This window comes from Periplaneta americana, chromosome 5 (assembly GCF_040183065.1).
Source record: "Periplaneta americana isolate PAMFEO1 chromosome 5, P.americana_PAMFEO1_priV1, whole genome shotgun sequence".
Taxonomy (NCBI): domain Eukaryota; kingdom Metazoa; phylum Arthropoda; class Insecta; order Blattodea; family Blattidae; genus Periplaneta; species Periplaneta americana.
Genome location: NC_091121.1, coordinates 160962833 through 160985443, shown reverse-complemented (window position 1 = coordinate 160985443; position 22611 = coordinate 160962833). Strand labels below are relative to the sequence as shown.

The window sequence follows — 22611 nt, the reverse complement described above, 5'->3', positions numbered from 1 at the left end:
CAAAGGTCTTTTTCCCTCCGGCCTCCCAACTAACACTCTATATGCATTTCTGGATTCGCCCATACGTGCTACATGCCTTGCCCATCTCAAACGTCTGGATTTAATGTTCCTAATTATGTCAGGTGAAGAATTCAATGCATGCAGTTCTGCCCTTTGTAACTTTCTCCATTTTCCTGTAACTTCGTCCCTTTTAGCCCAATAATTTAAATCTACATCGCTGATATTTTGATCAGGTTTTGCACTCGTTGATTTCTGGCTGTCGGAAATCATTACATTTACTCAATTGTTGACACTTTGTAACCGAACTGCATAAGCCAGATTAGAAAATCCATTTTCCCTCTCCCTGCATTCTCGCGCTCGTTTTAGTCCACATTTTTGGTTTTCGGTGGTTCATTTGCGTTCCTTCTTTCAAGCCTTACTGTCTTTCATTCAGTTCTGTCTCTGATTTCGGATATTTTCTAACAAAAACTTGTCAGTAAGGCAATTTCACAACACTTTAAAGGAAACGCATTGCAAGAGCCTCACTACCACTAAATTATACGTTAACTTGTTTACAGTCCTGGAAAACCGCAAATATTAAGAACTTTATACCAGCGATAACAAAGTAACATTGAAATAACCGTAGCAACAACAAGAAAATCCGTCTTAAAAATCTGTCACAGAAATTTTGTTTCACATCGTTCGTACACTGCCTGAAGAAGTATCAATTCAACAAGACATTTTTCAAATTAACAAGAACCACAGTCTAAAAATAAATATGTATGTATGTATTCACACTGTAAAAAAATATATACCCTGTGGCAGTGGTAACTAATTAGACTCAATAATGACAATAATAATAATAATAATAATAATAATAATAATAATAATAATAATAATAATAATAATAATAACAGTGAGCATCCTAAATTAAATGAAGAAGGGTCACTTAAAAATAACATTTAAAGTAAACTAATTTGTATCTTAACCCTAAGTTCCAAATAAAACCCACGAGTATGATAATATGTTCATACCTGCACAAGTACAGGGACATCATTTATTTTTACTTCAATTTTTATTGTACCTGAGTTTTTGAATGTACTTCACTTACACCCCTTCTACTAAGGAAGTTCCAACTCCACACAGAACCAAGACCGCAGATAGTAAGCAGTACTGAGTTACTGAGTATAGTACGTTCCAGAAATATGTTCGCGTTTTCCAGTGACGAAAGAGCTTTCAATATTGAATCATATTTTCGCACAGGTACTGTCCGTTTGCCTACGTCGCATCCCGATTTCCCCCACCTGCTTCTGCTCGTCCTCTGTAAAAGCTCGGCTGTCTTAGCTCTTTTCTGAAAACATTAATTTCTCTTAGGAATTGGGCGTTTACGTAATATTATACAGCTGTTTAATTTAACTTAAATAAAAGGGCCTCGTTAAGTAATTAACTGTCACGTGATTTCCTCCCTTTCTACAATCCTGCGGCATAACCACTTGGACGGACAGTAGATAGCATGTCTGAGTAATTTTATATTTTCGGGTCGGGCAGAAGTGAAGATTGAATTTACAGTACGTAGAGTAGGTACAGAATTATTTCAACATGAGTTACTAGTACGAAGGACAAAACTGGCAATTGGCATTAGATGCAATAGTCTATAGTGCGATAATATGCACAAAAGAACTGAAGGCTGTATCGAAATGAACGGCCACCATTTTCAAAATTGTGTTTAAATATTCATATTATGATTATTTTTCAATTTAACTTCTTTCTCTATATTGTACGCTAATGTGCTGTAGACAGTATAATATACACTGCATAATGAATACGTTCGCATGGATAACTCACTTTGTGAGTAAAAACACTTATTCTTAATACAGTACTGTACTTTGATTAGAGAAAAACCTGATGAAAATTATCAAACTCAAAATCGCGATATTTCCTAGTTTACGTAAATGGATGAACTACTTTTCTTCCTTCCTATACCTAGTAGAGTGATTTGTGTTTTACGCCAGTATCATCGAACTCCAGTCTTGGAGGAGGGAGCAAGCGGTGTTTCCGGTTCTCTAAAGGTATAGACAGGTTAATATTAAAAATGTTAGTAAAAATAAAATGATGTCCCTTTACCTTTCAACACTACACTCATTTCGCTGACAACTCACTCACTGCACTGAAACTGCGACACATTTCACTGATTCTATCCTGATTTCACTAACACTTCAAAAGCATTTCACTGTTCAAACACTTTGTACTGCCACTATAAGCTTCACTGACAGAGACACACTTCACTTACACAATACACTTCATGCTTCATTGACACAACACACTTGTTCACTGATGCAACACCTCAATAACAAAATATTAATTACATTATTTAAATGGAGTGTATAATGTACTACCGTCTATTAGTATAGTCCTTAAGCCTATTTTTAAATACATTTTTGGTTATTTTAAAGCCTTTAATATGTCTGCAGGTAAAGCATTCCAATCCCTGATAGTACGATTGAGAAAAGAAAACTTTCCAGTGTGTGTCTTGTGTCTTATTTCCGTCAATTTACATGAAGAGTAATTTGGCGGCTGCAACCTAATTTTTATTTCTCCCCAGGCGGGCTCACCTCTGTATATTTTGAACATTGCGCATATTATTAGTAAAGCATAACAGATTTTCAAGACCTTACATGACACTGAATATGAACACGCTGTATTGTACGGCTGAACTCAAATCATTGTGTATATTGATTAAACATGATTACGTAGAACACAAACTCCTTTCATGAAGGCATCCTAACTTACAAGATGGGCAGTCACTTATCTCGAGCTGCTACTGGAGTAGTCATTGTTCCTGCTTGAAACAGAGACTAGACAATAACTCCTCAATTCCTTTGACCAAGTTCAATTAAGAGCCATTCAATTGCCTTGAGGGAATTGAGGTCTGTTCTTCATTAAACATGCATTAACTCGAGTTTGAATACTACATCGGTAATGGGTCAAGAGTGCTTAATCTTCTAGACTGCGTTCTCTATTTCCTTCTAATTTTTTGCTGCATTCTCTCATCTGCTACAATTTTACTGAAGTACAGGAAAGGCATGGGATCTAAAGTTTTAAATGGATAAGTTTTTCATATGCAAAATACTCATTACGAAACTTTCTACATTCAATTTAGCACTGCTTGAAATGTGTAATATGAGTGCGAACTGACTTTTTTCACATAAACACACACAACAATAAAAGGAGACAAATCTCCCACACTTTCTCAAGCTTAGCACAAAATAGAAATGACGTACTCATTACAAAGTTATATTGATAGTACTTCTAGCAACACTGCTGTACTAAGCGAAAAAACCGTAACTCTATTTTTTTTTTTTTTTTTTCAATTTTGAGATATGTAGCTATAGCCTCGGAATCAGGTTAGCATTTCTGACGTGTTAAAGTAATAAAAATAACTAAATTGATTTATTATTTAATCCTTTCTTTATTTCTTTTCTTTCCTTATTTCTCTTCTTTCTTTATTTCTTCATTTCTTTTCTTTCTTTAGTTCTTCATTTCTTTTCTTTCTTTACTTCTTCATTTCGTTTCTTTCTTTAGTTCTTCATTTCTTTTCTCTCTTTGTTTCTTCATTTCTTTTCTCTCTTTCTTTCTTCATTTCTTTACTCTCTTTCTTTCTTCATTTCTTTTCTCTCTTTCTTTCTTCATTTCTTTTCTCTCTTTCTTTCTTCATTTCTTTTCTCTCTTTCTTTCTTCATTTCTTTTCTCTCTTTCTTTCTTCATTTCTTTTCTCTCTTTCTTCCTTCATTTCTTTTCTCTCTTTCTTCCTTCATTTCTTTTCTCTCTTTGTTTCTTCATTTCTTTTCTCTCTTTCTTTCTTCATTTCTTTTCTCTCTTTCTTTCTTCATTTCTTTTCTCTCTTTCTTTCTTCATTTCTTTTCTCTCTTTCTTTCTTCATTTCTTTTCTCTCTTTCGTTCTTCATTTCTTTACTCTCTTTCTTTCTTCATTTCTTTTCTCTCTTTCTTTCTTCATTTCTTTTCTCTCTTTATTTCTTCATTTCTTTACTCTCTTTCTTTCTTCATTTCTTTTCTCTCTTTCTTTCTTAATTTCTTTACTCTCTTTCTTTCTTCATTTCTTTTCTCTCTTTGTTTCTTCATTTCTTTTCTCTCTTTCTTTCTTCATTTCCTTACTCTCTTTCTTTCTTCATTTCTTTACTCTCTTTCTTTCTTCATTTCTTTTCTCTCTTTCTTTCTTCATTTCTTTTCTCTCTTTCTTTCTTCATTTCTTTTCTCTCTTTCTTTCTTCATTTCTTTTCTCTCTTTCTTTCTTCATTTCTTTTCTCTCTTTATTTCTTTTCTTTCTTTATTTCTTCATTTCTTTTCTCTCTTTATTTCTTTTCTTTCTTTAGTTCTTCATTTCTTTTCTTTCTTTATTTCGTTTCTTTCTTTCAGTCTTTATTTCTTCATTTCTTTCATTCTTTATTTCTTCATGTTTTCATTCTTTATTTCTTCATTTCTTTCTTTCTTTATTTCTTCATTTCTTTCCTTCTTTATTTCTTCATTTCTCTCCTTATCTATCTACCTACCTACCTACCTATTCATTTATTTATTTATTTATTTATTTATTTATTTATTTATTTATACTGGCAGAGTTAAGGTCATACAGCCTTCTCTGACACACACACCAGTTCACAAAGTATAGTCTACAAGTAGTGAAATTTAACAAAAAGTTAAAGAACAGAATACTAACATATTATAGAATATAATAGCACAACAAAATTGACAGTAAACAATATGAAAATAGTAGCATAATAGAAAAAAAAAAAGTAAAATATAGATCTAAAGATTGGAATATAATAAAAGCAACTCAGTTACTGTAAATAGTTAACAGGGAAAACGTAAGGAAGAATATAACAAATTGAATGTAATAAAATAAAAATATATAATATTTAAATTAAATCCAAAATAAAAAGCCTACGATAATAAATTCGTCTGTTGATTCAAAAAATAAAGAAGAAAAGGAAATATATATTTTTAACAAAACTATAGCAGAGAAAAGGATTTATATTTGAAAGGAATCTGAATTGAAAAAATTCAGTTTTAATTTATTTTTTAAACTAGATAATGTCCGACAGTCTCTGTCCGTGGTAGATTTTTCCAGAGGTGAGCTGCAGTGACGGTGAAATTTCTGTTTTTGTCACGAAAAAATGACGTTTTATTAACGTTATAAGTACAAATATGGAAGTCGTCCGAAGCAAATCAACAGTATCTCCAAATAAGAAGCGAAAATGCCGTAAGTATTTATGTTACTTGGAATTACGGTATTATAACTTCCTATCAGAATAGGCCGAAAGTCGTATATCCCAATAGGAGACAAAATTGTCGCAAGTTCTTTGGACATATGAATTGCACTTTTTCTTAGCTTATGTTTACTGAGCAGAAGTCGGAACTCAAGAATGAACCACAGATAAATGAGAAGATTGTTAAACTGGTCATATAATCAAAACTAGCGGAATCGTTCTCCAGATAACATCATTTTAACTCAACCATTACACCATAAAATGGAAGCCTTGAAAATGAAATAATACAAGAAACACTTAATATTTAATGCTATCGGTATCTATTACTTACTACCTTCTCATTGCTAGCTCATAAAAAATCGGTAAACGCGACAATATCTTACTTCTATTTACTAACTGCATGCATGCATAACGTTAACCTATAATATTTGTAGGGTTAGGTAGAAGTCTCCTTATCTTTATCGTTTAGCTCTATGTGTTTTTAATGTCAAAAGACAAAATCAGCTGCGCAGATGTATACCTAAGAGTTCCCTTCTATTTCAGTTTGTTACTGTTATAACTCACGGCGTCAGCAGTCACAGAATTAACCATTTGAAATAAATCTTTGAAATTTTGTATACATTTCATGCTACATGTAAACAGCCACTACGTAAAATTTCAACTCGTTTCGTCCAAAATTATACCATTTAAAATTGTTGTAAATTTAATTTGAACCATATTTTGAAAAATCACTATTCCTCCTGGAATAATAAAAATTCTTCCCTAAATTTGCTCGACCTAGCTTTCAAACTCTATGAAACATAACTTCCTCCCTACTTTTTCAGATCATTCTTCAAGTGCTAAGAAAAAAATATAAAATCAAACAGTTTAGTGGTGAATGAACGATAGACAGAATAGTTTGTAAAACATTCTGATCACTCATTATGAGAAGATATGTACTGTTGTCTGCTTTCAAAAAGATGAGAAAAACTGTATCAAACTCCACTGACATTTTTATTATGGAATCTCTCCAGAAATTTTCATCCATAAAGGCATCTTCAATAGGCTGTTTCGACCGATAGTTTATTAATGATTGCACGCTCTCTGAGGCCCTTACACTTTTAAATTTAATTTTCTCCATTTGCATTTTTCTTTCTTACATAATGGTTTACTGAATATTATACTAGTGTCAAATTTTGTGGTATGTGCGTAATTTTTTGCAGGTCTCCTTAAAGGCGTCCTTAACAAAACTTACAATCATAATTTTCTTTCTATTTTTCATTCATAGTGTTGTGCCCGAGGGTAGGTCTTTCATTGCAAACCCAGCATTCTCCGAACTTTCCTGTTTCTGCCTTCCTCTTAGTCTCCGCATATGATCCATATATAGTATATTAATGTCGTCGATATCTTCAAATATCCGAACTCTTCTCCCGTTCACAATTCCATTAAGAGCATCTTTCAGTAGAGAAACAACCAACTCCTTTTTATCTTTCTGATCAGTTTCAGCGTCATTCTTTCTTCACCCACTCTTTCCAACACAACTTCATTTCTTATTCAGTCTGTCCATTTCACACGCATTATTCTTCACCATATCAACATTTAAAATCCTTCTAGTCGTTTCTGTTCACGTTGTCGTAATATCCATGTTTCTACTCCATACAACGCAATACCACACTCCACTCCAAGCACTTCACTATTCTCTTCCTCAGTTCTTTTTCCAGAGGTCCGCAGAATGTGCTTCTTTTTCTATTAAATCCTTCTTTTGTCATTGTTATTCTTGTTTTGACTTCTTGGCAGCAGCTCATGTTACTGCTTACAGTACACCCCCAAGTACTGCGTGTTCAGTTCAAAGTGTGTCATGGCTCGCTGTATGCCGTCATGTGGCTATCCGATGAGCCTAGAGAATTCAATCTTCCTACACTTCCCCAGAGGCGTATTACCTATGTGTCAGAGTAGTTCTTAGCAAGTACGGCTTTCATTCTGAAGAGTACGTACCGATAAGTACGGCAAAGCCAGTAGTAGTTGGAATGTGAATTGTTTGGAAACACGTACTGAGGTGAGTTTTTTTCTTACTGTCGGGATATGGCGAGAGGGATAAGACGATTACTTACGTATTTGTTGACATTAACTTCGATGGTCAACTTGGACACGGAGCATTTGATTTGTGTTGTGGAATGTTGCCGTACGCAACCGATGATAACAAATAACCTGCGTACGACTTGCCCGTGCAAAACACAGTTCGAAAGAGGTTATGGTAGCACACAGACCGTACAGACCGCCATCTGTTGCTACGACGTTTAAGTTATACCGTACACGTTCTCAAGTTCAGATTGAACGCCTTAAATAATAGGCAACTTCTCTGACATAAAAGCTGAAACTCGCTTCAAATCGCTGACTCACAACAGTGACGTCATGACACACTATGAAATGAACACCCAGTATTTGAAGCTGTCCACTTGCTGTACTGCCTCATTTAGAATTCGAATCCCTTTTCTATATCCACAAATGCTACATATACTGTTATATTCTCTCAAAGTATCTTTCGCCTATTGTTCGTAATAGTCCAATCACATCTCTTTTACCTTTTCTCTTCCTGAAGTCAAACTACTCTTATTTAAACTGCCTTTCCTATTATTCCAACTGTTTTCTATCTTGGAACATGAACGTATATTCAGTATTCGCAGAACATGTGCGTTATCAAGCTGATAGTCCTGAACTCGTTATATTTTTTTGGCATTATTTTTCTTCGTTATTGGCAACAACACTGTCTTCATAAAAAAATTAAGGTCATTCCCCTTTCTCATATATTTTGGTGCATAAGTATATAATTTACTTCCTATATTCACCTAAGTATTTCACAAATTAAATGGGTATTCCATCAACTCCGGTTGTTTTCCCATTCTTGATTTCACTACGCACTATTCAAAGTCTTCCCTTAAAACAGAAAGTCCTTTCTCGTCTTCTGATTCGGCTGATTCGTCCTCTACAGCTAAGTCATCTCGATTGCCTGTCTCATATGTCATCCATCTGTTCAGTATTCTTTGTATCTCTATTATTTCATTTCCGATTTCGTCTTCTATCAACCACATAGATATCCTGTTCTTATTGCGAAGTGTAAACGTTTTCTTCACGGTACACTAAATCTTTAAGTATTATTACATCGTACTTGAGATAAGATCCCAAGAATGCACACCAAAAAGACTGATACAAAAGTATATAATTTAATCATAATTCTATTCATGGAACTAAATGTAATCGGAAAAGGGCCTACCAAAACATAATGATGACTATGATGATGGCAACTGTAAGTTACAAGAGCTTTACTGCTTACAAGAATATGTAAAAATCATTTTAATAGCTTTCGTGGATCTTTTGTGACTATCTGTAAACATGCGCGACAGTAAGTTCAAGAGTTCTTCTAGGAAAGGATTTCATTTATTTACAGTATGTACTGTACTTTAAAAGCACTGAAAACTACAGACGAAATGTTACGTTCTTTAGAAACAGTTCCAGGCTGCCATGCTAGGAGCAATTTCATCTTCTTGCGTCCTGAATATTTTAAGGTTAAACCTGAACGTGCACTTTAAACTATGTTGGTAAAGGAGTAGATATGCAGGGCTCCTACAAAAGACCTTTCCGATTTCGAACACATGTAATTTGGGTTATATGAATCTGAGTTACATGAAAATAGCACCAATGGAAAGAGAAACTCAAAAGGTTTTGTTGTGGCAACATTTTTTTCCTAGTTGGTAACAGTGCCTCATAATAGCGCATAGGCTCTATGAACAAATTTGTTCATTGTTGAGGCGAAATGGCTGGTTTAGAGGACAGAAAAGCTTGATTTTCATGTGAACCAGTCGATTATTAATGTGCAACGGCATTATCAAACAAAGTTTTGAGCAGATCCACCGTGTGGATCCGTACATGGTACACTGATTTTAAGGCAAGATTCTTCACAAGCGGTTGCGATTTCATCTCTTCCGACTATAGTTCTGCAAGCCCTAAAACCAGAGGACAAAGTGCTACGAAGAATTTCTTCATAAATATCCAGACCAATTGAAAACGATGATGAATTTATTGGTTCCGTGATGTTTTCTAACGAAGCCACTTTGAATCTTTCTAGTAAGGTGAACAGACATCACCTCAGAATCTAATGGTCAGGAAATCCGCGTACCCACGTCAAATATGACTGTGTGTGTCGTGTTACCAAGGGAGGACAATTGAACGTCTATAAGGTAAGAAAATGAATCTTTTTAGTTTCCCTTTATATTGGTACCATTTTCATGCACTTCAGATTCATATAACGTAAATTACATGTGATCGAAACCGGAAAGGTCTTTTGTAGGAGCCCTGTATATGGGTTTTGAAGCAAATATTTTGGAAGAGTTACTCATCTCAGTTTATTTCCTCGTGTGAGTAAGAACGTAAAACGCATTCCTTTGTGATTAGTGCTCGTAATATCATATTCTTCCCATTGACTTATCATCCCTCGTCGTCGTCATCCTCATCGGTATAATCCTCGACATCATTTTTCGTAATTTTGATCATTTCAAGTCGACAAGACTCTATCATCACCGTTCTGCCTAGCTTCTTTGAGAAGTGTAAAATAACATTTATATTTTGTGTAAAGAACATCATATATTATGTAATTCTGTTCGAATTGTTCGAGTTTTTCTAACTTTAAAAAAACATTTATTTACGAGACTGCACTAGATACGAAACGTAAGATAAGACTGATCGAGAGAAACATTAAAGTTAAAGGAGTTAGGCAAAATGTTTAATAAAATGTTGTTCGCTTTTGCATCCTTTTCGAGATAAAATTTTATTCTATATAATATTTCATGACGTGTTTTGTTAAAGCTTTTGATTTAATTTCCATTGTGCTCAATTAGTTTGAGAGAGCAGTGCATTATCTATAGTAATCTCAGAACTCGAGTGACATTTGTTAGAACTACTTCGTGAATAATAAAAAATGTAAATAATTTATCCCTAAAATTCGCTCACAAAATGTTAATATTATTATTTATGAGTACTCAATCTATCCAGCTATTGTGAAGTTGAAATACATGAACATCGATTACTGGAATAAAGAAATTGGATGTTATTGAGCAATACCAATTGCGAAAAGTGAAATACAGGTTTATCTATGTGAATTACATATACTGCGTATTCCTCTCGTTATTGTAACAGAAATACATTTTTATTATATGCTGAATTCATCATTTAATATAAATATTTTAATATAATTACAAGGAACCTGATTAATAAAATAATTAAATGAACAATTGTTGGAAACACAGTTTACCAAATCATATGAATTCATGCTCATCGATTTACGGGGAACAGTTAGCGAAACTGACTGAACAAAAGAACGACCATGCGATAAATTGATTGTGATACGAGTTGCAAAAATTATCGCGATGTATCATTGTGATTGGTTGCAATTCAAAATGTCATTAAACTTTATTGGTCGAAAATGACCATTGAATGGAATGACGTCATCGGAACGAATGTAATATTTTAACATTTTAAAATTCATTTTCAGAACAAAATATACTGTGATATTTAATAAGATTGAAAACATACATATACAAACCCATTTCATAACGTTATTCAGCGGTTCTTTGACATCCGAGTTTCTCCTCTTAATTTTTGTCACAGTATTTGACTATTTCATCTTTCGATATTTTCATTAGAACTGTCTTTACTTTTTTCATAGTCTCTAATATTAAGTTAGATTGTATATTCTAAAAACATTGTAGACGGACGACTTTCAATGAAGAAACACCACAGAAATGCCTTGAAGTGCAGTGCGTTTACACGAGTGAACCGCGCCATAGAACTTAGCATTTCTATTGACCAAGAGTCGGCCCATTCCTTTTCCCGTTAAGTGTACAGTTGTGCAAATAATACCAAGATAGAGCAGCTTGCTACTCTTACAATCATTCATAGGCCATTCTATCAGCCGTCTTCGAGTTCGTACGTTCATCCGGTAGCGTTGTAATTATTGTCGTTTACACTCAGTTTAAGCATCCTGCTCAGGTTAACGTGCTGTCTTATTAACTACTAAATTCGCTAAAAAGTTATGGACAATTTATGATGTAAAAGATCGTCTACCGAGGAACCATCAATTTGATGTGTGTATCTAATGACTATCCACTTCACTTACGTGATTCGGGTTCCGAATATTGGTGATCGATGGCAGGATTGATCCATTTTCAAGTTGCACATCACTTCGGCGGGCCACATTATGCATAATGTGTATCGGTGAAGAGTTATGTTGTGTACTAGGGTGTGTGTATGTGCCAGTGTTCATGTAAGTGTAGTGTAAGGAATGGGGGAGGATGATTATGAAGAAGAGGAAGGAATAAGGGAAACCCGGTGCAGGTAGATAGCCTACTCCTTTCGAATAGCACCAAGGGGGCCGCCAGACTTAACATCCCCGTTCGACGGATGAATCACTATCAACAGTGACATATGCCTTTTCTTCACATGCAATGCGGAGAGATTTGGGATTTAACCCAGGCATATTGGTGCACAATTTAATGACTAGAAGTTGTGCACCGCCACCTTTCCTAGCCCCGAGGTAGAAAGCTTCCAGGTTATAATGTCCATAACAAAAGGTCCACAAGAAAATGTCCATAAACTAAATAGTCTAACATTTAAAGTCCTACATACAATTTATCCATGGAGTAAAAAGTCCAACATCTATGTGGTCCACCATATTATAAAGCCCATCATACGAAATCAATTTTTTCTCAGCTTTTCACAGTGCATGGGATTATTTGAGGTTAAGTATTTCCTTTAGTACATTGCCTAAGTGCAAATAAGACTGAAAATACTTATCGCACTATATATGAGATAAAAAGTTATTCATCACATTTAATGCTCACTTGCAATCCTATCTATACAATGTGTGATTTTGAAATCGCCAATATGAATGCTTGTCGACTGGCATTCCAGTGGATGGTAGTGAGTGGATATCTTTTCCACTTCAATCAAACAATACGGAGAAATGTAGTCAACAGGGGTCTAAATTATGGGATTGCCGTTTATTCCGCTAAATGACTTTCAATTTGAAAGATTTGTGGACGATCTCTTGGAGTTAGCATATTACATTAAAATTACATATCCTCCGGCAAGAGGGCGAACGCGAGCAGTTCCCCATACATTTTTCTTCCTGGGACATGGAACGTCTATGAATTAATAATTAATGGCAGTCAGCGTACGAATAATGTGGTTGAATGATTCCACTCTCAATTCCAACGACTTGTGGTGACACATCACATGAATACTTGGCGATTCATTACCCATTTGCAACAACAGATTCGGAAACAGAGCATTTAGTAACCCAGGTCCTTGGTGGGCATACACAGATTAAGCTGCGAGTAAATAAACGGTATATCAATAATCAAACGAGAATTTTCAACATTGTCGGTAATTACTAAGATTACAAAGATAGGAATGAAATTTTTCGATATCTTAGAGCGATATCATACCATTTGAAATTATATAGTGACCCTCAAGATGAACAATAGATATATATTTTGTATTACGTAACATAATTGAAATGACAATAAATTTCTCGGCACATTCCTTGTCGGACATTTTAGCGAAATGGACGAATTTATTTGTGGCCATTTTAAAACGTAGGACATTTTTAAGAAGAGGACTTGCTGACAGTGGATCTTTTCAGGCAAGGACATTTTAATGGCATGAACGAATTTTCTATGCGGACATTTCTAAACGTTGGACATATTCGTAGAGAGGACCTATTGTAAAGTGGACCATATCTCACTTAACAGGTAGAAATTTTATAGGAACATAAGTCTACATGAAAATTTCTGAACCCACCGGAAATCGAACTCGGGCCGGCTAGTCTGGAGGCAGACACGCTATCACAGAACTAACTCGGCGGACTCAATTTAATACAAATACGAGTAATGCAAATGTGATTAATTTTTAAGCAGAATAAGAATAAAAAACAAAAATACAGATCTCCAATTAAAAACAATATTAGTTTGAATTTCAAATTACCTTGAAAATTTTCTCCAAATAAAACATAAATATCGCAATTTCTTATCCCGCCTGAAGTCCACTAACTTTCTTTTAAAACATTTATTTCTCAAACTATTTCTTTTTTAGATATTTCGTAGTATCAACTTCAATGGTCCACTTTTTTTTTTTAGCAGCATGCTTCATTATTTTGCAGCAATACTACATGCTCGGAATAATCATATAAATCAGATTCAAATTAGTCACATCTTTGCAAGGTACTGTGTTCATGTTTTGTACTATACTTTGACAAAGTCTATGGATTTTATAAATCCTGCGAAAAGTTTAAAATATTTGTTTATTGCTTCATCTTTAGTTGGAGGTCACGTTCCTCCTGATGGTCCACCCTGTATAGCGACTATTTATGAAGTTACTAATGATAATAAAACCCGTATTACAAAATTCTTCACATAGATGATGAGACTGAATATTCAAGATTAAAAACACGGGAACTGCAAGTAACAGTTCAAACTAATTCTAGTCGCAAAATGTATTTGTACATGAATTATTAATGAGATATCTATGGAAACATTGGATATGCACATACACTATCGGTTAAGTGAAAATTTGTTTCTCAAAGTAATATCTATGCAGATAAATCACATGAATTTCAAGCAGCTGTTACTTTCAGAACATACGGAATTCGGAGATGATGATTAAAATAGGTCAATAACAAGTATGAGAGTACAACATCAATTTTGGAGTGTGTGAAATGGACAGAGTAAAGAACGAAGCTGTGTTGGAAAGAGTGGGTGAAGAGAGAATGATGCTGAAACTGATCAGAAAGAGGAAAAGGAATTAGCTGGATGAATGGTTGAGAAGAAACTGCCTACTGAAGGATGCACTAGAAGAAATGGTGAACGAGAGAAGATTTTGGGGCAGAAGAAGATATCAGATGAAAGACGACATTAAGATATATGGATCATATGAGAAGAGAGAGAGGGAGAGGAAGGCAGAAAATAGAAAATTTTGAGAATGCTAGGTTCAGTGAAAGACCTGCCCTTGGGCAGAACACTATGAATGAATGAATGAATGAATGAATGAATGAATGAATGAATGAATGCCTACAGTAAATTCAGAATATAAAATTGAGAATTATTAATCTGTTATACGCCGCTATGTACATAAGTAAGCTACGTTTGCTTTGTATTTGTTTCCAATTGTACGGGTCGGAATAAAATGTGATTAATAATCGTGGTTGTTTTCTGACATTCCATCCACATTACATAGGCCTATTTACTTCGCAAAGCAATAAACATAACCTAATCATATGAATCCAATAACCATTTTAAATATCAGACCTGTTACAGCATCTATTAGCATTGTTTATTGGTTGTGCACTCGCGTGGAAAAACATGGTAAAGTTCAGAAACCTCATTAGGTCTTTCATAGAATCCATTCTGGTTTGATGTACATTCACAAACAGGTAATACATTGCGTTCTACAAACACGATAAAATTGGTGGTCTGATATGAGTATTACTATCAATTGTGGATACATTATTGCGAATTTGAATTCCAGAGCTTTCATAAAATAGGCCTAATTGAAACTAGAGCTAACAGTCGGCAAATCACACGAGAATAAATTCAGTGTAATAAATCATTTGTTCAAAATAAGATTTTCTATCCTTATGCATATTATTATTATTATTATTATTATTATTATTATTATTATTATTATTATTATTATTATTATTATTCAAGAAACTAGTTCGATTAATTAAAATGTGTCTCAGTGAAACGTACAGCAGAGTCCGTATAGGTCAGTTTCTGTCAGATGCGTTTCCAATTCACTGTGGGCTAAAGCAAGGAGATGCACTATCACATTTACTTTGTAACTTTACTCTAGAGTATGCCATTAGGAAAGTCCAGGATAACAGAGATGGTTTGAAATTGAACGGGTTACATCAGCTGCTTGTCTATGTGGATTACGTGAATATTTTAGGACAAAATCCACAAACGGTTAGGGAAAACACGGGAATTTTACTAGAAGCAAGTAAAGAGATAGGTTTGGAAGTAAATCCCGAAAAGACAAAGTATATGATTATGTCTCGTGACGAGAGTATTGTACGAAATGGATATTTAAAAATTGGGAATTTATCCTTTGAAGAGGTGGAAAAATTCAAATGCCTGGGAGCAACAATAACAAATATAAATGATACTCGGGAGGAAATTAAACACAGAATGAATATGGGAAATGCGTGTTATTATTCGGTTGAGAAGCTTTTATCAAAAAATCTGAAAGTTAGAATTTACAAAACAGTTATAGGCTATTACCGGTTGTTCTGTATGGTTGTGAAACTTGGACTCTCACATTGAGAGAGAAACATAGGTTAAAGGTGTTTGAGAATAAGGTGCTTAGGAAAATGTTTGTGGCTAAGAGGGATGAAGTTAGAGGGAATGGAGAAACTTACACAGCACAGAACTGCACGCATTGTATTCTTCACCTGACATAATTAGGAATATTAAATCCATACGTTTGAGATGGGCAGGGCATGCAGCACGTATGGGCGAATCCTCAAATGCATACAGAGTGTTAGTTGGGAGGCCGGAGGAAAAAAGACCTTCGGGGAGGCAGAGACGTAGATGGAAAGATAATATTAAAATGGATTTGAGGGAGGTGGGATATGATGCTAGAGACTGGATTAATCTCGCTCAGGATAGGGACCAATGGCGGTCTTATGTGAGGGCGGCAATGAACCTCCGGGTTTCTTAAAAGCCACAAGTAAGTAATTATTATTATTATTATTATTATTATTATTATTATTATTATTATTATTATTATTATTACTTATTTTTTGTTGAGTTGATGCAAAGGTTCATAGCGTTTCTTTTTTTTTTATGACGAAAATTTTTATTTCAGACTAATACAAGACAAATTATTCGGTAATACATTTACCTAAATTATCTACGATTGTCTGGTAACGCTGGTGTAGTTTTGTGATTCCGCGCCTGAAGAAATCTGCTGGTTTGGAGTTAAAGCAGTCGTCAAGCCAAGTTCGTAAAGCATTTTTGTTATCAAAGAAGTTCCCTTGAAGATTGTTGGATAGAGAACGGAAATGTGAACATCTAACGGGACAAGATCGACAGAATATGGGGATGTGAAATCATCTCCCAACCAAGCTTCTGAATAGATTAGTAGCTTTGATCATGTTAGAATACAAAAAAATACATGGGCTTATTGAGCAATATTATAGATACAGATGTAATATATTAACAGAATTTTCTCTTAAATCCCATGCACGGGTCTTCTGACAGTACGTGCTGCGTAAAACAAGTCCTACTTTGTAGGTTTCACTCTCCTCACCTATAGTTAGATCCAATCACTCTCCAAAAGAACGCAGATTAAAATGAAAATGGCACAAACAAAAACATATTATATAATATATCCTAACCTAAACAGGCATAAAAGTGTATAATTGAGTATCCCTTTGTCAGTTCGCATCAGAAACTTCAACAGCTGAAGTTCTAATCTTTCTCGCCTTCAAGAGGAACAATCCTGTTTTTGTACCCATTCTCTATTATCCATGAGGTTAAGACCTGCAAAGGGAACTCCTATTCTGACTTAGCATCGAGGGTGGTAGATATTTTTTCCGGATATGTTCCAATTCGACACACTGCAATAAAATATGTGTCCAGAAGTCCTTTCTCCGCGCTGTGGACAAAGGCGCTCTCCTTATTCGTTGACAATTTTATTACCCTTCCTTAGCCACGCTAAATCTGCTCCACTTTTTTTGTTACAAGAATTTATGTAGTCACACCTCCCCAGTTAAGCATGAGGTATAAATTAAATAAATTAAAAACAGATTTAGGATTGTTAGAACAAGATAAAAATGAAGCATACAAACCTAGATTATGAGCATTTTCATTTTAAGTCTTCATTATTGTAAACTACAATTTAAAACTAAATCAATGATACCAGTTGGATCAGACATTGTACTTGTTTGTTCGTCGTTTGTTGATAATAGGAACATTCACTAAATCGTTGAAAATTTGTTAGTGAACGGAAGAGCAGATGTTAGAAAATGCCTTTCTTCCTTTCCCCGCATTCTCACTCTCATTTTAGTCCACCCTTTTTCGTTTTCGGCGGCTAATTTGCACATTTCAAACCTATGTCACAAGAGCAAACAGAAGGCGCACTGCCCGATGGCAGCCTCACTCTTTCTGCTTTATGCATTAATTTATATAAATTGGTGGAAAATAGCAAGCAACAACTTCATTTATGCCATAACATAGCAGTGTAGGCCTATACAATCCCGTAAAATAATCTTAAAATGTCAGTCACAGAATTTTGTTTCACAGCATCGTATCATGACTAATTAAGTTTCAATTAAAAGTCTTCAAAATTAATTTTTTTTCCGATATTCATAAAAGTTTTGTAATAGTATTGTCAACAAACTAAAATAGAAATTCGAATCAATTGAAGGGTTTTTTGAAGGAGAAATAAAAATCATATCTGGCATGGGTAATGTTGACGTTTGAACCATGTCATATCTTATTAAGGTGTCCCGCGCCGTGGCGTCATGGTCTAAGGCATCCTGCCTAGGACTCGCGTTACGGAATGCGCGCTGGTTCGAGTCCTCATGGGGGAAGAAATTTTCCCATGAAACTTCGGCCAGTGTAGGGACCGGTGCCCACCCAGCATCGTGATGCACTTGGGGAGCTACGATGTGTAGCGAAAATCCGGTTTCGAAAACCAGCTATAACGGCTGAGGGAATCATCGTACTAACCACACGATACCTCCATTCTGGTTGGATGATCGTCCACCTCTGCTTGGGGATGTGGACGTGAGGCCAGCAGCCGGCTGGTCGGTCTTGGCCCTTCTTGGGCTGTAGAGCCACGGATTGATATCTTAAGGTGTTGCAGAAATTTGAGAAAACTGAATTACATTTATAGCTTTAATTGCCTCATAGAAATACATGTGTAAATGTAGGTAACTGTGGACAATGGTTGTTTTAAGAAAAAATACTCTGTTGTGGCTAAAGTGTGCTTCTCCTTTAATCTTTATTTCCTTTATTATATCCTGTTTCTTCTCCTTTCGTTGTTACGTTTCTTCCAGGTGATTACTTCTGCACCTAAAGATGACTCCATAACTAACCCACGTGCTAAAGTATTTTTCTCTGAGGTGGCTTTTGCCGCGTACGTAAGAAGCAGTACTACCAATCTATCTACAGTTTAAAATTGTAGGGATAAATGTTTCAATATGACATGAATGCGATATTTGTAAATGCTACAATCGTCCTAGGCGGACAATGACTGTTAAAAAAAAGTATTTGGACTAAGAATGTTTTATGAAAAACCACTGAAAACTTCAACTTCCATAACATAGGCCTTTTTCCCCTAATAACTAATTCAATGTATGGTCGCTGCCAGAGTGCTACATTGGAGTTAAATCGCTCTCTTGAACAACGGTCGAGTTTCACACCCTCGAGTGAGATACGATCGGTCGTGATACGCTCGTAATAAATAGAAGCACAGTACAAGGTCATCTCACCGACATGTCTTATCTTGTATGGAAGGCGACAGATAAGATACACATATGTTTTGCTCACCCGGTAAAAAAATAAGGCTTTATTTTCTGCGTTTATGACAAACGTTTAATGGAACAGTCAATGAAACGTACCAAAACAGTAACATGAAGTTATAAATAAAATAGTATGAAAAACTTCGATATACAGTTATTATTGCTAATTAATAATTATTCAATATTTCATTTACCACATATATTAATATGATAGGTCCATACATAGTGTTTCGCCTATATACTGCGACAATGTGGAAACGTTTTACAAAATATTACTGATATAGCAGTAGATTAATAATAATATTAGTACAGAGATAACGTCACAGAAAATATAATAAAACGAATAATCATGCTGCACAACTGTAACGGATGCAAAGATTGGTACATTTATTATTATTATTATTATTATTATTATCATTATCATTATTATTATCACCATCATTATTACTAGAAAACTTGATACAGTTCTTGCACTATCGTGATTGTGTTCTCCGTTCATAATAATTATATTTACATCCAATAATATCTATCAGATCTGGCAAAAACAAAATCACTCCTGTGTGGGGGGAAAAAAAATTACCTACAATATTTATATTACATTTTAAAGCAAGTTTTGTAGTTGTACTATGGAGAGGTTAGTTAAATACTGCAAAGTTTTCAAATGATAAACATCTTTGATGTTACTATACAGTTCATCACTGTAACAAGAACGAATGTCTAACGCTCGCCTTATACCTTTCGAGGATTTATCGTGACAATTTTACCCATCATGCATGTGCGCTACCTATCGGATTATGCTATGAACTACAGTACTTGGCGCTCGAGCGAAAACGTCCGATGCATACCTCTGGTCGCACAATATACTTAATATCTCAAATTTGCATCTTTTGGACTACGGTTCTTTCTTTTCTTTTTTTTTTTTAACTCTTTAAATGCTATAAGCCATAGCCTTGGACATACTTTGTTTCTACGGTCTAGGGTACTTACAAACTGGCGACTTGGAGTTAAGGTACATTTTGTTCTGTGATTTATTTATAGTATTGAATTACAATATCATCTACAGTATATAAATATCAATCATGGTAAATCTTTGTGCCGTTAAAAACTCAGGAATAAATTATGTAAGGATAGCATTAAAAATAAGAGCATGGCAATGAAGAGTTACTTACAGGTATTGATAGTAGCTTGAAATGTTTATCCCTTCATTCCACAGAGATAGCTCGAGCGGGAATCACTGAAAGAAAAAAAGGAAAATTAATTAACAGGAGCCACAAACTAAACATGTAATAGCATTATGCCATTGGGACGTTTTCATACACGTGTTAATATCATATCAGTCAACCGAATCGTTTTAATAATTGCGTGCGAAGCGGTAAAAATAACTGAATGAAAAACATGGAATTTATACTCTTAATTAAACAACGTTTTCCCAACGGTTACAGTAACAGCAATTTACTCAAGCAGAAAATTGGAACTAATCAAATTATAATGAAAAATTGACTGTAAAACGCTACCACAAATGAAGTTATAAAATTTGCATTCATATAACAAAACTATTGGCTTAATTGCTTCATAAAATATTTGTCCCCCATTATGAGCACAGTATGAAAAGCATGGGTCAGTAAGCAAGGTCATCATCATAACGTAGCAATTTAGCTATATGCTCCCAATCGACGCAAGAAGTGTCTATTCATTTTCATCATTCATTCCAAAGCTCGGAACTTGGGGACTTGTGTCGTGTGCATGAGTAAGGTTGCAGGTACAACGTACACAAAGCTCACGCTGCAAGTGCTCAGGGACAGTCGTGTGTACTAGGAAAGTGGTCACATCCAATGACAGGAAGACAGACGACGAAACTGTGTCATGTCAAAGCCAATGACATTCAGAGAATACCAGGTAAACGGTCTGTTTCAGGAATTAAAAATACTTGTTATTTGAATGGGTATTATAAACGTTTGAAAATACATATTTTAAATTTTAGGTACAGAATTTCGTGGAGGAACTCGGAGGAGATACATTGTTTTCTTCGAATTGAGTTTATATTTTATAAAATGTGTCACACTATTGTGAAAAAGAAAAAGTATATGATTATGTCTCGTGACGAGAATATTGTACGAAATGGAAATATAAAAATTGGAAATTTATCTTTTGAAGAGGCGGAGAAGTTCAAATATCTTGGAGCAACAATAACAAATAAGTATAAATGATACTCGGGAGGAAATTAAACAAAGAATAAATATGGGAAATGCCTGTTATTATTGGCTTGATAAGCTTTTATCACCCAGTCTGCCCTCAAAAAATCTGAAAGTTAGAATTTATAAAAAGTTATATTACCGGTTGTTCTTTATGGTTGTGAAACTTGGACTCTCACTTTGAGAGAAGAACAGAGATTAAGAGTGCTTGAAACTAAGGTTCTTAGCAAAATATTTGGGGCTAAGAGGGATGAAGTTACTGGAGAATGGAGAAAGTTACACAACACAGAACAGCACGCATTGCATTCTTCACCTGACATAATTGGGAACATTAAATCCAGACGTTTGAAATGGGCAGGGCAGGTAGCATGAATGGCCCAATCCAGAAATGCATATAGAATGTTAGTTGGGAGGCTGGAGGGAAAAAGACCTTTGGGGAGACCGAGATGTAGATGGGATGATGATATTGAAATGGATTTGAGGAAAGTGGGATATGATGATAAACTGGATTAATCTTGCACAAGATAGAGACCAATGGTGGGCTTATGTGAGGGCGGCAATGAACCTGCGGGTTCCTTAAAAGCCATTTGTATTATTGCTATTAATTTCATTTATTATTAATTGCCATTATAGGGTGTAATTAGTTACCACTGCACGGGACGTTGTTGTATAAAGTTTTAATAAATTTTATGCTCGACCATGCCGAAATGTAGTAATAATACATCTGGTAGCAGTCCTCTAATGCATGTCATTAAAGTACACTATTCATTAAAGTTCAGGTTTTCGATTATTCTCGGATATGCAATCTAAAGACAACGAGGGAAACGTCACGGAGGCTGAAAATCCAATACTGTCGCGGAAGATTATGTTCTGTTACCATAATAATTAGCGTTAATTGTAAATAATATTCAAATAAATTCAATTTGTCATCTCGTTTTTCAATTCTAAATCAATTTCCAGGTTATATCAAAATTAGTTCATGTTACATTACATCAAGTTCAATGACATTATTGTTCCTCGGAAAAAAATCAATACTTTCGAGTCTGCGCACATCTCACAATTTAAGAGCTATAAACAAGGTCACTTCCGATCTTCTGGCAGATACAAATAAAATGAATATTTCTGAATAATTTCAAGTTAGAAATATGGTCGAGCATAAAAAGTCGTATGAAATTTGCCTATAATGGTAATTAAGACGCTCGTATGAAAATTATTAAACTCGCTTGCGCTCGTTTCATAAACAAACATACTTGCGTCTTAATTATTATCATTATAGGCTCGTTGCATAATGTACTATTAACATAACGTGATCATACAACTGTATTATTGATTTTATATATTGTTACAAAATTTAATTAATGATCACTGTACAATTACTGTCCCCAGCATTTTTCAATATCGTATATCACTAGAGTTTCCCCGTTAAACAGATAGCTTTGCAAACCAACTGGAATCTAAAACCTACTATTCTCTTTGCGATTACAAGGATTATGAGTAACCAACAGATTATACGTAAATCGTTTCATTTACGTACCACCCTCTGATTGTTGTTGGATTGACTCTGATTATTCGTGTGTTTTGATACAATACGCAACACGAA

At 34.7% G+C, this 22611-nt stretch overlaps 1 long non-coding RNA gene across 1 annotated transcript in view; it reads right to left on the bottom strand.

Annotated features, from left to right (window-relative positions):
- The window catches only part of LOC138700548 (uncharacterized), a 490767-nt gene that overhangs the window by 230749 nt on the left and 237407 nt on the right, over positions 1-22611 (bottom strand). Inside the window, exon 2 of the long non-coding RNA XR_011332386.1 lies at positions 19989-20053. This is a non-coding gene — a long non-coding RNA (uncharacterized lncRNA). The remainder of the gene's footprint in view (positions 1-19988; positions 20054-22611) is intronic.